Below are 14,301 nucleotides of genomic sequence, written 5' to 3' on the forward strand. Positions count from 1 at the left end.
CCTGGTATCGAGGTGACTGTTCTGTGCATCCACTTCGCAGCTGTTCTCTCTCCGCGGGTTCTCTCCACCTGCTGCAGCCAAAAGGGACAGCTTAGGGTAAAGATTAAAAACCCAGTGTGTAAACGTTCTTGCCTAGCCCTCGCCCCAAGCACAAGCTTATATGCCTCTGGTCAAAGGCTTTCGCCACAAGCTGAACACGTTTGGTCTCATCTAAGCCTCTGAAGCCCGAGTTTACCCAGCTACGAATCAAACTTCAGGAAAGGTGCTCAGGGTGATGCGGACTGCCAAGCGTTTCACCAGGCAGCCCAGATCGAGTACAAACACTTGTGTTTGAAACGGGCAGAGGAAATGGTGTCAAGAGCGCGCCTCCATCTCCCGGGCGACGTACACATTTTCTCCATGAGATGCAAGCCCTTCCTCCAGTGTGAAAGGCCTTTACACTCTACACCTCTTGCGCTCGCAGCACGCAGGTGCCACCCGCTCTGAGCATCTTCAAAAGGCACAGGGTCACGCAACGTGTGAACCACCGGGCGCGGGTGCAGCACACACCTAGGTCTTCGCTGTCGGCCTGAGAACACCCACGGCACAGGGCTTCTTTGGTGCACACACGTGGTAGCGGTCGGTGATGCATTCTGCTCCGTGAAACCTTCTCGGGGACACAGAGCGTGAGCGCACGTAGATTAGCCCTACACCTCATCCCTCTTTCTTGAGTGAGTTGTACTGCTATAAGGCAAAACTCCCTGCTGGAATCTCGGTGTGGCTTAAGTATCCTCCGGGAAACGATCGCTGCTAGAGACACTGTGCTGCTCTCTAGGACAATGGTCTGTGCCTCCACTGCGCTGCTGTTGTCTCCAAGTCGCTTGCGAAGGCCTTTTCGAAGAGGTTGCTCACAGTGTCGTTTCTTTAGAGTAACCCACAGGCATACGAGGATGCCGGTTCTGTGAAGGAAAATGCTCCCTGCCTCAGCCACTTGGGCGCCGTTTTGTACAGGAAAGGACACTCCACCTTGAAGGTTCTTCCTTCCGGATTGCCACTCGCACTGGCGATGTCTCCTGAATCTCGCGGGGTTACAGTGCCATCACAAGGTCCTTATCTCAGGCCTAGAACGGCAGAGCGTCCAGCAGCTTTGAAAGAGACCTTCGGCATTCTTCTGGCCTTCGGGGACGCTCCATGAGGAACAAGCTCCTCAGCAGCGTGCGTCTTTAGATCTTTCATGGCAGAACCTCTGTGGGCGACCTCATTCCTCCCCCCACGTGAGAGACACACACAACCTGCCATTAGGGGGTGGAAGGCTTTCGAGTCCAGAAGCGAGGCTGGCGCTCCCACTCAGCATTCCTGCACGGAACTGAGCCCCGGTGCGTGAGACCGTGAGAGGGGGCAAAGACAGGCGTACCAGCGAGCTGTTCACGGTGCACGCTGATGCATCACCCTTCAAGCTCACGTTCATTTCATGGAGAGAACACGAGGCCTTGATGCGCTTTCCTGTGGTACGTAAACTTTGGTCGCGTCCCCTGGTGGGCACATCGGCTCAGGACTGCCCTGTCCCAAAGGCTCCAGGTGTGGAGCCCGACTCTTGGAGCTCAGCCTCACGTGGCTCTTTCACGGACGAGACCGGCTCGCAATGGGACCGTTCACGAGCTGGGGACCGTGCTGGCTGTTAGGAGTCGGCACACCAAGAGCCCTCCGAGGGAGAGGAGCTGCTGACGTTTGCCAGCACAGTCTCCAATTCCGAACTGCAACCATTCCCTGTAAGAGGCTCCCGAAAGCTTCGACGCAGTTTCTCAGTTAGCTATAAATGGAGGCCAGTCACTTGGCAGACTCCCCCAACGCCCGGCCTCCCAGGCTGCGATACAGACACGCCGACTGCTTCAGCCAACAGGGACAGCTTGGAGTAAAAGTGAGACTCCTACATGTCAAAGTACTTGCCTGACGCTGGCCAGAAGCTCAAACATTTACGGCAGGGCATCAAGGCACTTCGCCGCACGCGGAGCAAGTTTGTTCTCATCTCGCCTCTGAATGCCGAGTTTAACCAGCTAGGAAGCAAACTTCGGGAAAGGTACTCAGGGTGCCGCCGATTCAAAATTCTTTCACCAGACAGCCCAAATCGTGTACGCCTCTTTGTATTTTCCATGGGCAGGACAAAATGGTGTCAACCCGCACGCCTCCAGCTGGGGGTGGGTTGGAGTGGGGTGGGGTGGGGTGGGGTGGGGTGGGAGTGGGGGTTGGGCGACGTACACTTTCCCCATGGGAAACAGGCCCACGCCTTCAGTGTGAAAGGCCTCTACGCCTCTCTGCTTTCGCAGCCCAGGCGTAGCCTCAGCTCTGAAAAGCTCCCAGAGCAGGAAGGTCAGAAAACCTTTGAACCACCCAGCAGGTGCAGCACAGAACAAGGGCTTCTCTCTTGGCCTGAGAACACCCACTGCCCAGCGCTCCTTTGTGTACACACGTGGTGGAGGAAGGGTGCTGGATTCGGCTCCGTGAGAACTTCTCCGGGCCACGTAGTGTGAACGCAAGTAGATGAGCCCTACATCTCATGCCAGTCTCCTGTGCGAGTTGGACAAGGCAAACTCCCTGCTTGAATCCCTGGGTGGGTTAAGTACCCTGTGGGGAAGGATCGTTGCTTGGGAGCCCGGGCCTGGTATCGAGGTGACTGTTCTGTGCATCCACTTCGCAGCTGTTCTCTCTCCGCGGGTTCTCTCCACCTGCTGCAGCCAAAAGGGACAGCTTAGGGTAAAGATTAAAAACCCAGTGTGTAAACGTTCTTGCCTAGCCCTCGCCCCAAGCACAAGCTTATATGCCTCTGGTCAAAGGCTTTCGCCACAAGCTGAACACGTTTGGTCTCATCTAAGCCTCTGAAGCCCGAGTTTACCCAGCTACGAATCAAACTTCAGGAAAGGTGCTCAGGGTGATGCGGACTGCCAAGCGTTTCACCAGGCAGCCCAGATCGAGTACAAACACTTGTGTTTGAAACGTGCAGAGGAAATGGTGTCAAGAGCGCGCCTCCATCTCCCGGGCGACGTACACATTTTCTCCATGAGATGCAAGCCCTTCCTCCAGTGTGAAAGGCCTTTACACTCTACACCTCTTGCGCTCGCAGCACGCAGGTGCCACCCGCTCTGAGCATCTTCAAAAGGCACAGGGTCACGCAACGTGTGAACCACCAGGCGCGGGTGCAGCACACACCTAGGTCTTCGCTGTCGGCCTGAGAACACCCACGGCACAGGGCTTCTTTGGTGCACACACGTGGTAGCGGTCGGTGATGCATTCTGCTCCGTGAAACCTTCTCGGGGACACAGAGCGTGAGCGCACGTAGATTAGCCCTACACCTCATCCCTCTTTCTTGAGTGAGTTGTACTGCTATAAGGCAAAACTCCCTGCTGGAATCTCGGTGTGGCTTAAGTATCCTCCGGGAAACGATCGCTGCTAGAGACACTGTGCTGCTCTCTAGGACAATGGTCTGTGCCTCCACTGCGCTGCTGTTGTCTCCAAGTCGCTTGCGAAGGCCTTTTCGAAGAGGTTGCTCACAGTGTCGTGTTTTTAGAGTAACCCACAGGCATACGAGGATGCCGGTTCTGTGAAGGAAAATGCTCCCTGCCTCAGCCACTTGGGCGCCGTTTTGTACAGGAAAGGACACTCCGCCTTGAAGGTTCTTCCTTCCGGATTGCCACTCGCACTGGCGATGTCTCCTGAATCTCGCGGGGTTACAGTGCCGTCACAAGGTCCTTATCTCAGGCCTAGAACGGCAGAGCGTCCGGCAGCTTTGAAAGAGACCTTCGGCATTCTTCTGGCCTTCGGGGACGCTCCATGAGGAACAAGCTCCTCAGCAGCGTGCGTCTTTAGATCTTTCATGGCAGAACCTCTGTGGGCGACCTCATTCCTCCCCCCACGTGAGAGACACACACAACCTGCCATTAGGGGGTGGAAGGCTTTCGAGTCCAGAAGCGAGGCTGGCGCTCCCACTCAGCATTCCTGCACGGAACTGAGCCCGGGTGCGTGAGACCGTGAGAGGGGGCAAAGACAGGCGTACCAGCGAGCTGTTCACGGTGCACGCTGACGCATCACCCTTCAAGCTCACGTTCATTTCATGGAGAGAACACGAGGCCTTGATGCGCTTTCCTGTGGTACGTAAACTTTGGTCGCGGCCCCTGGTGGGCACATCGGCTCAGGACTGCCCTGTCCCAAAGGCTCCAGGTGTGGAGCCCGACTCTTGGAGCTCAGCCTCACGTGGCTCTTTCACGGACGAGACCGGCTCGCAATGGGACCGTTCACGAGCTGGGGACCGTGCTGGCTGTTAGGAGTCCGCACACCAAGAGCCCTCCGAGGGAGAGGAGCTGCTGACGTTTGCCAGCACAGTCTCCAATTCCGAACTGCAACCATTCCCTGTAAGAGGCTCCCGAAAGCTTCAACGCAGTTTCTCAGTTAGCTATAAATGGAGGCCAGTCACTTGGCAGACTCCCCCAACGCCCGGCCTCCCAGGCTGCGATACAGACACGCCGACTGCTTCAGCCAACAGGGACAGCTTGGAGTAAAAGTGAGACTCCTACGTGTCAAAGTACTTGCCTGACGCTGGCCAGAAGCTCAAACATTTACGGCAGGGCATCAGGGCACTTCGCCGCACGCGGAGCAAGTTTGTTCTCATCTCGCCTCTGAATGCCGACTTTAACCAGCTAGGAAGCAAACTTCGGGAAAGGTACTCAGGGTGCCGCCGATTCAAAATTCTCTCACCAGACAGCCCAAATCGTGTACGCCTCTTTGTATTTTCCATGGGCAGGACAAAATGGTGTCAACCCGCACGCCTCCAGCTGGGGGTAGGGTGGGGTGGGGTGGGGTGGGGGTGGGGGTTGTGCGAAGTACACTTTTTCCATGGGAAACAGGCCCACGCCTTCAGTGTGAAAGGCCTCTACGCCTCTCTGCTTTCGCAGCCCAGGCGTAGCCTCAGCTCTGAAAAGCTTCCAGAGCAGGAAGGTCAGAAAACCTTTGAACCACCCAGCAGGTGCAGCACAGAACAAGGGCTTCTCTCTTGGCCTTGAGAACACCCACTGCCCAGCCCTCCTTTGTGTACACACGTGGTGGAGGAAGGGTGCTGCATTTGGCTCCGTGAGAACTTCTCCGGGACACGTAGTGTGAACGCAAGTAGATGAGCCCTACATCTCATGCCAGTCTCCTGTGCGAGTTGGACAAGGCGAACTCCCTGCTTGAATCCCGGGGTGGGTTAATTACCCTCCGGGGAAGGATCGTTGCTTGGGACCCCGAGGCTGGTATCGAGGTGGCTGTTCTGTGCATCCACTTCGCAGCTGTTCTCTCTCCGCGGGTTCTCTCCGCCTGCTGCAGCCAAAAGGGATAGCTTAGGGTAAAGATAAAAACCCAGTGTGTAAACGTTCTTGCCTAGCCCTCGCCCCAAGCACAAGCGTATATGCCTCTGGTCAAAGGCTTTCGCCACAAGCTGAACACGTTTGGTCTCATCTAAGCCTCTGAAGCCCGAGTTTACCCAGCTACGAATCAAACTTCAGGAAAGGTGCTCAGGGTGATGCGGACTGCCAAGCGTTTCACCAGGCAGCCCAGATCGAGTACAAACACTTGTGTTTGAAACGGGCAGAGGAAATGGTGTCAAGAGCGCGCCTCCATCTCCCGGGCGACGTACCCGTTTTCTCCATGAGACGCAAGCCCTTCCTCCAGTGTGAAAGGCCTCTACACTCTACATCTCTTGCGCTCGCAGCACGCAGGTGCCACCCGCTCTGAACATCTCCCAAAGGCACAGGGTCACGCAACGTGTGAACCACCGAGCGCGGGTGCAGCACACAACTAGGTCTTCACTGTCGGCCTGAGAACACCCACGGCACAGGGCTTCTTTGGTGCACACACGTGGTAGCGGTCGGTGATGCATTCTGCTCCGTGAAACCTTCTCGGGGACACAGAGCGTGAGCGCACGTAGATTAGCCCTACACCTCATCCCTCTTTCTTGAGTGAGTTGTACTGCTATAAGGCAAAACTCCCTGCTGGAATCTCGGTGTGGCTTAAGTATCCTCCGGGAAGCAATCGCTGCTAGAGACACTGTGCTGCTCTCTAGGATAATGGTCTGTGCCTTCACTGCGCTGCTGTTGTCTCCAAGTCGCTTGCGAAGGCCTTTTCGAAGAGGTTGCTCACAGTGTCGTTTCTTTAGAGTAACCCACAGGCATATGAGGATGCCGGTTCTGTGAAGGAAAATGCTCCCTGCCTCAGCCACTTGGGCGCCGTTTTGTACAGGAAAGGACACTCTGCCTTGAAGGTTCTTCCTTCTGGATTGCCACTCGCACTGGCGATGTCTCCTGAATCTCGCGGGGTTACAGTGCCGTCACAAGGTCCGTATCTCAGGCCTAGAACGGCAGAGCGTCCGGCAGCTTTGAAAGAGACCTTCGGCATTCTTCTGGCCTTCGGGGACGCTCCATGAGGAACAAGCTCCTCAGCAGCGTGTGTCTTTAGATCTTTCATGGCAGAACCTCTGTGGGCGACCTCATTCCTCCCCCCACGTGAGAGACACACACAACCTGCCATTAGGGGGTGGAAGGCTTTCAAGTCCAGAAGTGAGGCTGGCGCTCCCACTCAGCATTCCTGCACGGAACTGAGCCCGGGTGCGTGAGACCGTGAGAGGGGGCAAAGACAGGCGTACCAGCGAGCTGTTCACGGTGCACGCTGACGCATCACCCTTCAAGCTCACGTTCATTTCATGGAGAGAACACGAGGCCTTGATGCGCTTTCCTGTGGTACGTAAACTTTGGTCGCGTCCCCTGGTGGGCACATCGGCTCAGGACTGCCCTGTCCCAAAGGCTCCAGGTGTGGAGCCCGACTCTTGGAGCTCAGCCTCACGTGGCTCTTTCACGGACGAGACCGGCTCGCAATGGGACCGTTCACGAGCTGGGGACCGTGCTGGCTGTTAGGAGTCGGCACACCAAGAGCCCTCCGAGGGAGAGGAGCTGCTGACGTTTGCCAGCACAGTCTCCAATTCCGAACTGCAACCATTCCCTGTAAGAGGCTCCCGAAAGCTTCGACGCAGTTTCTCAGTTAGCTATAAATGGAGGCCAGTCACTTGGCAGACTCCCCCAACGCCCGGCCTCCCAGGCTGCGATACAGACACGCCGACTGCTTCAGCCAACAGGGACAGCTTGGAGTAAAAGTGAGACTCCTACGTGTCAAAGTACTTGCCTGACGCTGGCCAGAAGCTCAAACATTTAGGGCAGGGCATCAGGGCACTTCGCCGCACGCGGAGCAAGTTTGTTCTCATCTCGCCTCTGAATGCCGAGTTTAACCAGCTAGGAAGCAAACTTCGGGAAAGGTACTCAGGGTGCCGCCGATTCAAAATTCTCTCACCAGACAGCCCAAATCGTGTACGCCTCTTTGTATTTTCCATGGGCAGGACAAAATGGTGTCAACCCGCACGCCTCCAGCTGGGGGTGGGTTGGAGTGGGGTGGGGTGGGGTGGGGTGGGGTGGGAGTGGGGGTTGGGCGACGTACACTTTCCCCATGGGAAACAGGCCCACGCCTTCAGTGTGAAAGGCCTCTACGCCTCTCTGCTTTCGCAGCCCAGGCGTAGCCTCAGCTCTGAAAAGCTTCCAGAGCAGGAAGGTCAGAAAACCTTTGAACCACCCAGCAGGTGCAGCACAGAACAAGGGCTTCTCTCTTGGCCTGAGAACACCCACTGCCCAGCGCTCCTTTGTGTACACACGTGGTGGAGGAAGGGTGCTGGATTCGGCTCCGTGAGAACTTCTCCGGGCCACGTAGTGTGAACGCAAGTAGATGAGCCCTACATCTCATGCCAGTCTCCTGTGCGAGTTGGACAAGGCAAACTCCCTGCTTGAATCCCTGGGTGGGTTAAGTACCCTGCGGGGAAGGATCGTTGCTTGGGAGCCCGGGCCTGGTATCGAGGTGACTGTTCTGTGCATCCACTTCGCAGCTGTTCTCTCTCCGCGGGTTCTCTCCACCTGCTGCAGCCAAAAGGGACAGCTTAGGGTAAAGATTAAAAACCCAGTGTGTAAACGTTCTTGCCTAGCCCTCGCCCCAAGCACAAGCTTATATGCCTCTGGTCAAAGGCTTTCGCCACAAGCTGAACACGTTTGGTCTCATCTAAGCCTCTGAAGCCCGAGTTTACCCAGCTACGAATCAAACTTCAGGAAAGGTGCTCAGGGTGATGCGGACTGCCAAGCGTTTCACCAGGCAGCCCAGATCGAGTACAAACACTTGTGTTTGAAACGGGCAGAGGAAATGGTGTCAAGAGCGCGCCTCCATCTCCCGGGCGACGTACACATTTTCTCCATGAGATGCAAGCCCTTCCTCCAGTGTGAAAGGCCTTTACACTCTACACCTCTTGCGCTCGCAGCACGCAGGTGCCACCCGCTCTGAGCATCTTCAAAAGGCACAGGGTCACGCAACGTGTGAACCACCGGGCGCGGGTGCAGCACACACCTAGGTCTTCGCTGTCGGCCTGAGAACACCCACGGCACAGGGCTTCTTTGGTGCACACACGTGGTAGCGGTCGGTGATGCATTCTGCTCCGTGAAACCTTCTCGGGGACACAGAGCGTGAGCGCACGTAGATTAGCCCTACACCTCATCCCTCTTTCTTGAGTGAGTTGTACTGCTATAAGGCAAAACTCCCTGCTGGAATCTCGGTGTGGCTTAAGTATCCTCCGGGAAACGATCGCTGCTAGAGACACTGTGCTGCTCTCTAGGACAATGGTCTGTGCCTCCACTGCGCTGCTGTTGTCTCCAAGTCGCTTGCGAAGGCCTTTTCGAAGAGGTTGCTCACAGTGTCGTTTCTTTAGAGTAACCCACAGGCATACGAGGATGCCGGTTCTGTGAAGGAAAATGCTCCCTGCCTCAGCCACTTGGGCGCCGTTTTGTACAGGAAAGGACACTCCACCTTGAAGGTTCTTCCTTCCGGATTGCCACTCGCACTGGCGATGTCTCCTGAATCTCGCGGGGTTACAGTGCCATCACAAGGTCCTTATCTCAGGCCTAGAACGGCAGAGCGTCCAGCAGCTTTGAAAGAGACCTTCGGCATTCTTCTGGCCTTCGGGGACGCTCCATGAGGAACAAGCTCCTCAGCAGCGTGCGTCTTTAGATCTTTCATGGCAGAACCTCTGTGGGCGACCTCATTCCTCCCCCCACGTGAGAGACACACACAACCTGCCATTAGGGGGTGGAAGGCTTTCGAGTCCAGAAGCGAGGCTGGCGCTCCCACTCAGCATTCCTGCACGGAACTGAGCCCCGGTGCGTGAGACCGTGAGAGGGGGCAAAGACAGGCGTACCAGCGAGCTGTTCACGGTGCACGCTGATGCATCACCCTTCAAGCTCACGTTCATTTCATGGAGAGAACACGAGGCCTTGATGCGCTTTCCTGTGGTACGTAAACTTTGGTCGTGTCCCCTGGTGGGCACATCGGCTCAGGACTGCCCTGTCCCAAAGGCTCCAGGTGTGGAGCCCGACTCTTGGAGCTCAGCCTCACGTGGCTCTTTCACGGACGAGACCGGCTCGCAATGGGACCGTTCACGAGCTGGGGACCGTGCTGGCTGTTAGGAGTCGGCACACCAAGAGCCCTCCGAGGGAGAGGAGCTGCTGACGTTTGCCAGCACAGTCTCCAATTCCGAACTGCAACCATTCCCTGTAAGAGGCTCCCGAAAGCTTCGACGCAGTTTCTCAGTTAGCTATAAATGGAGGCCAGTCACTTGGCAGACTCCCCCAACGCCCGGCCTCCCAGGCTGCGATACAGACACGCCGACTGCTTCAGCCAACAGGGACAGCTTGGAGTAAAAGTGAGACTCCTACATGTCAAAGTACTTGCCTGACGCTGGCCAGAAGCTCAAACATTTACGGCAGGGCATCAAGGCACTTCGCCGCACGCGGAGCAAGTTTGTTCTCATCTCGCCTCTGAATGCCGAGTTTAACCAGCTAGGAAGCAAACTTCGGGAAAGGTACTCAGGGTGCCGCCGATTCAAAATTCTTTCACCAGACAGCCCAAATCGTGTACGCCTCTTTGTATTTTCCATGGGCAGGACAAAATGGTGTCAACCCGCACGCCTCCAGCTGGGGGTGGGTTGGAGTGGGGTGGGGTGGGGTGGGGTGGGGTGGGAGTGGGGGTTGGGCGACGTACACTTTCCCCATGGGAAACAGGCCCACGCCTTCAGTGTGAAAGGCCTCTACGCCTCTCTGCTTTCGCAGCCCAGGCGTAGCCTCAGCTCTGAAAAGCTTCCAGAGCAGGAAGGTCAGAAAACCTTTGAACCACCCAGCAGGTGCAGCACAGAACAAGGGCTTCTCTCTTGGCCTGAGAACACCCACTGCCCAGCGCTCCTTTGTGTACACACGTGGTGGAGGAAGGGTGCTGGATTCGGCTCCGTGAGAACTTCTCCGGGCCACGTAGTGTGAACGCAAGTAGATGAGCCCTACATCTCATGCCAGTCTCCTGTGCGAGTTGGACAAGGCAAACTCCCTGCTTGAATCCCTGGGTGGGTTAAGTACCCTGCGGGGAAGGATCGTTGCTTGGGAGCCCGGGCCTGGTATCGAGGTGACTGTTCTGTGCATCCACTTCGCAGCTGTTCTCTCTCCGCGGGTTCTCTCCACCTGCTGCAGCCAAAAGGGACAGCTTAGGGTAAAGATTAAAAACCCAGTGTGTAAACGTTCTTGCCTAGCCCTCGCCCCAAGCACAAGCTTATATGCCTCTGGTCAAAGGCTTTCGCCACAAGCTGAACACGTTTGGTCTCATCTAAGCCTCTGAAGCCCGAGTTTACCCAGCTACGAATCAAACTTCAGGAAAGGTGCTCAGGGTGATGCGGACTGCCAAGCGTTTCACCAGGCAGCCCAGATCGAGTACAAACACTTGTGTTTGAAACGGGCAGAGGAAATGGTGTCAAGAGCGCGCCTCCATCTCCCGGGCGACGTACACATTTTCTCCATGAGATGCAAGCCCTTCCTCCAGTGTGAAAGGCCTTTACACTCTACACCTCTTGCGCTCGCAGCACGCAGGTGCCACCCGCTCTGAGCATCTTCAAAAGGCACAGGGTCACGCAACGTGTGAACCACCGGGCGCGGGTGCAGCACACACCTAGGTCTTCGCTGTCGGCCTGAGAACACCCACGGCACAGGGCTTCTTTGGTGCACACACGTGGTAGCGGTCGGTGATGCATTCTGCTCCGTGAAACCTTCTCGGGGACACAGAGCGTGAGCGCACGTAGATTAGCCCTACACCTCATCCCTCTTTCTTGAGTGAGTTGTACTGCTATAAGGCAAAACTCCCTGCTGGAATCTCGGTGTGGCTTAAGTATCCTCCGGGAAACGATCGCTGCTAGAGACACTGTGCTGCTCTCTAGGACAATGGTCTGTGCCTCCACTGCGCTGCTGTTGTCTCCAAGTCGCTTGCGAAGGCCTTTTCGAAGAGGTTGCTCACAGTGTCGTGTTTTTAGAGTAACCCACAGGCATACGAGGATGCCGGTTCTGTGAAGGAAAATGCTCCCTGCCTCAGCCACTTGGGCGCCGTTTTGTACAGGAAAGGACACTCCGCCTTGAAGGTTCTTCCTTCCGGATTGCCACTCGCACTGGCGATGTCTCCTGAATCTCGCGGGGTTACAGTGCCGTCACAAGGTCCTTATCTCAGGCCTAGAACGGCAGAGCGTCCGGCAGCTTTGAAAGAGACCTTCGGCATTCTTCTGGCCTTCGGGGACGCTCCATGAGGAACAAGCTCCTCAGCAGCGTGCGTCTTTAGATCTTTCATGGCAGAACCTCTGTGGGCGACCTCATTCCTCCCCCCACGTGAGAGACACACACAACCTGCCATTAGGGGGTGGAAGGCTTTCGAGTCCAGAAGCGAGGCTGGCGCTCCCACTCAGCATTCCTGCACGGAACTGAGCCCGGGTGCGTGAGACCGTGAGAGGGGGCAAAGACAGGCGTACCAGCGAGCTGTTCACGGTGCACGCTGACGCATCACCCTTCAAGCTCACGTTCATTTCATGGAGAGAACACGAGGCCTTGATGCGCTTTCCTGTGGTACGTAAACTTTGGTCGCGTCCCCTGGTGGGCACATCGGCTCAGGACTGCCCTGTCCCAAAGGCTCCAGGTGTGGAGCCCGACTCTTGGAGCTCAGCCTCACGTGGCTCTTTCACGGACGAGACCGGCTCGCAATGGGACCGTTCACGAGCTGGGGACCGTGCTGGCTGTTAGGAGTCCGCACACCAAGAGCCCTCCGAGGGAGAGGAGCTGCTGACGTTTGCCAGCACAGTCTCCAATTCCGAACTGCAACCATTCCCTGTAAGAGGCTCCCGAAAGCTTCAACGCAGTTTCTCAGTTAGCTATAAATGGAGGCCAGTCACTTGGCAGACTCCCCCAACGCCCGGCCTCCCAGGCTGCGATACAGACACGCCGACTGCTTCAGCCAACAGGGACAGCTTGGAGTAAAAGTGAGACTCCTACGTGTCAAAGTACTTGCCTGACGCTGGCCAGAAGCTCAAACATTTACGGCAGGGCATCAGGGCACTTCGCCGCACGCGGAGCAAGTTTGTTCTCATCTCGCCTCTGAATGCCGACTTTAACCAGCTAGGAAGCAAACTTCGGGAAAGGTACTCAGGGTGCCGCCGATTCAAAATTCTCTCACCAGACAGCCCAAATCGTGTACGCCTCTTTGTATTTTCCATGGGCAGGACAAAATGGTGTCAACCCGCACGCCTCCAGCTGGGGGTAGGGTGGGGTGGGGTGGGGTGGGGGTGGGGGTTGTGCGAAGTACACTTTTTCCATGGGAAACAGGCCCACGCCTTCAGTGTGAAAGGCCTCTACGCCTCTCTGCTTTCGCAGCCCAGGCGTAGCCTCAGCTCTGAAAAGCTTCCAGAGCAGGAAGGTCAGAAAACCTTTGAACCACCCAGCAGGTGCAGCACAGAACAAGGGCTTCTCTCTTGGCCTTGAGAACACCCACTGCCCAGCCCTCCTTTGTGTACACACGTGGTGGAGGAAGGGTGCTGCATTTGGCTCCGTGAGAACTTCTCCGGGACACGTAGTGTGAACGCAAGTAGATGAGCCCTACATCTCATGCCAGTCTCCTGTGCGAGTTGGACAAGGCGAACTCCCTGCTTGAATCCCGGGGTGGGTTAATTACCCTCCGGGGAAGGATCGTTGCTTGGGACCCCGAGGCTGGTATCGAGGTGGCTGTTCTGTGCATCCACTTCGCAGCTGTTCTCTCTCCGCGGGTTCTCTCCGCCTGCTGCAGCCAAAAGGGATAGCTTAGGGTAAAGATAAAAACCCAGTGTGTAAACGTTCTTGCCTAGCCCTCGCCCCAAGCACAAGCGTATATGCCTCTGGTCAAAGGCTTTCGCCACAAGCTGAACACGTTTGGTCTCATCTAAGCCTCTGAAGCCCGAGTTTACCCAGCTACGAATCAAACTTCAGGAAAGGTGCTCAGGGTGATGCGGACTGCCAAGCGTTTCACCAGGCAGCCCAGATCGAGTACAAACACTTGTGTTTGAAACGGGCAGAGGAAATGGTGTCAAGAGCGCGCCTCCATCTCCCGGGCGACGTACCCGTTTTCTCCATGAGACGCAAGCCCTTCCTCCAGTGTGAAAGGCCTCTACACTCTACATCTCTTGCGCTCGCAGCACGCAGGTGCCACCCGCTCTGAACATCTCCCAAAGGCACAGGGTCACGCAACGTGTGAACCACCGAGCGCGGGTGCAGCACACAACTAGGTCTTCACTGTCGGCCTGAGAACACCCACGGCACAGGGCTTCTTTGGTGCACACACGTGGTAGCGGTCGGTGATGCATTCTGCTCCGTGAAACCTTCTCGGGGACACAGAGCGTGAGCGCACGTAGATTAGCCCTACACCTCATCCCTCTTTCTTGAGTGAGTTGTACTGCTATAAGGCAAAACTCCCTGCTGGAATCTCGGTGTGGCTTAAGTATCCTCCGGGAAGCAATCGCTGCTAGAGACACTGTGCTGCTCTCTAGGATAATGGTCTGTGCCTTCACTGCGCTGCTGTTGTCTCCAAGTCGCTTGCGAAGGCCTTTTCGAAGAGGTTGCTCACAGTGTCGTTTCTTTAGAGTAACCCACAGGCATATGAGGATGCCGGTTCTGTGAAGGAAAATGCTCCCTGCCTCAGCCACTTGGGCGCCGTTTTGTACAGGAAAGGACACTCTGCCTTGAAGGTTCTTCCTTCCGGATTGCCACTCGCACTGGCGATGTCTCCTGAATCTCGCGGGGTTACAGTGCCGTCACAAGGTCCGTATCTCAGGCCTAGAACGGCAGAGCGTCCGGCAGCTTTGAAAGAGACCTTCGGCATTCTTCTGGCCTTCGG

This window comes from Orcinus orca, chromosome 14 (genome assembly GCF_937001465.1).
Source record: "Orcinus orca chromosome 14, mOrcOrc1.1, whole genome shotgun sequence".
NCBI lineage: Eukaryota > Metazoa > Chordata > Mammalia > Artiodactyla > Delphinidae > Orcinus > Orcinus orca.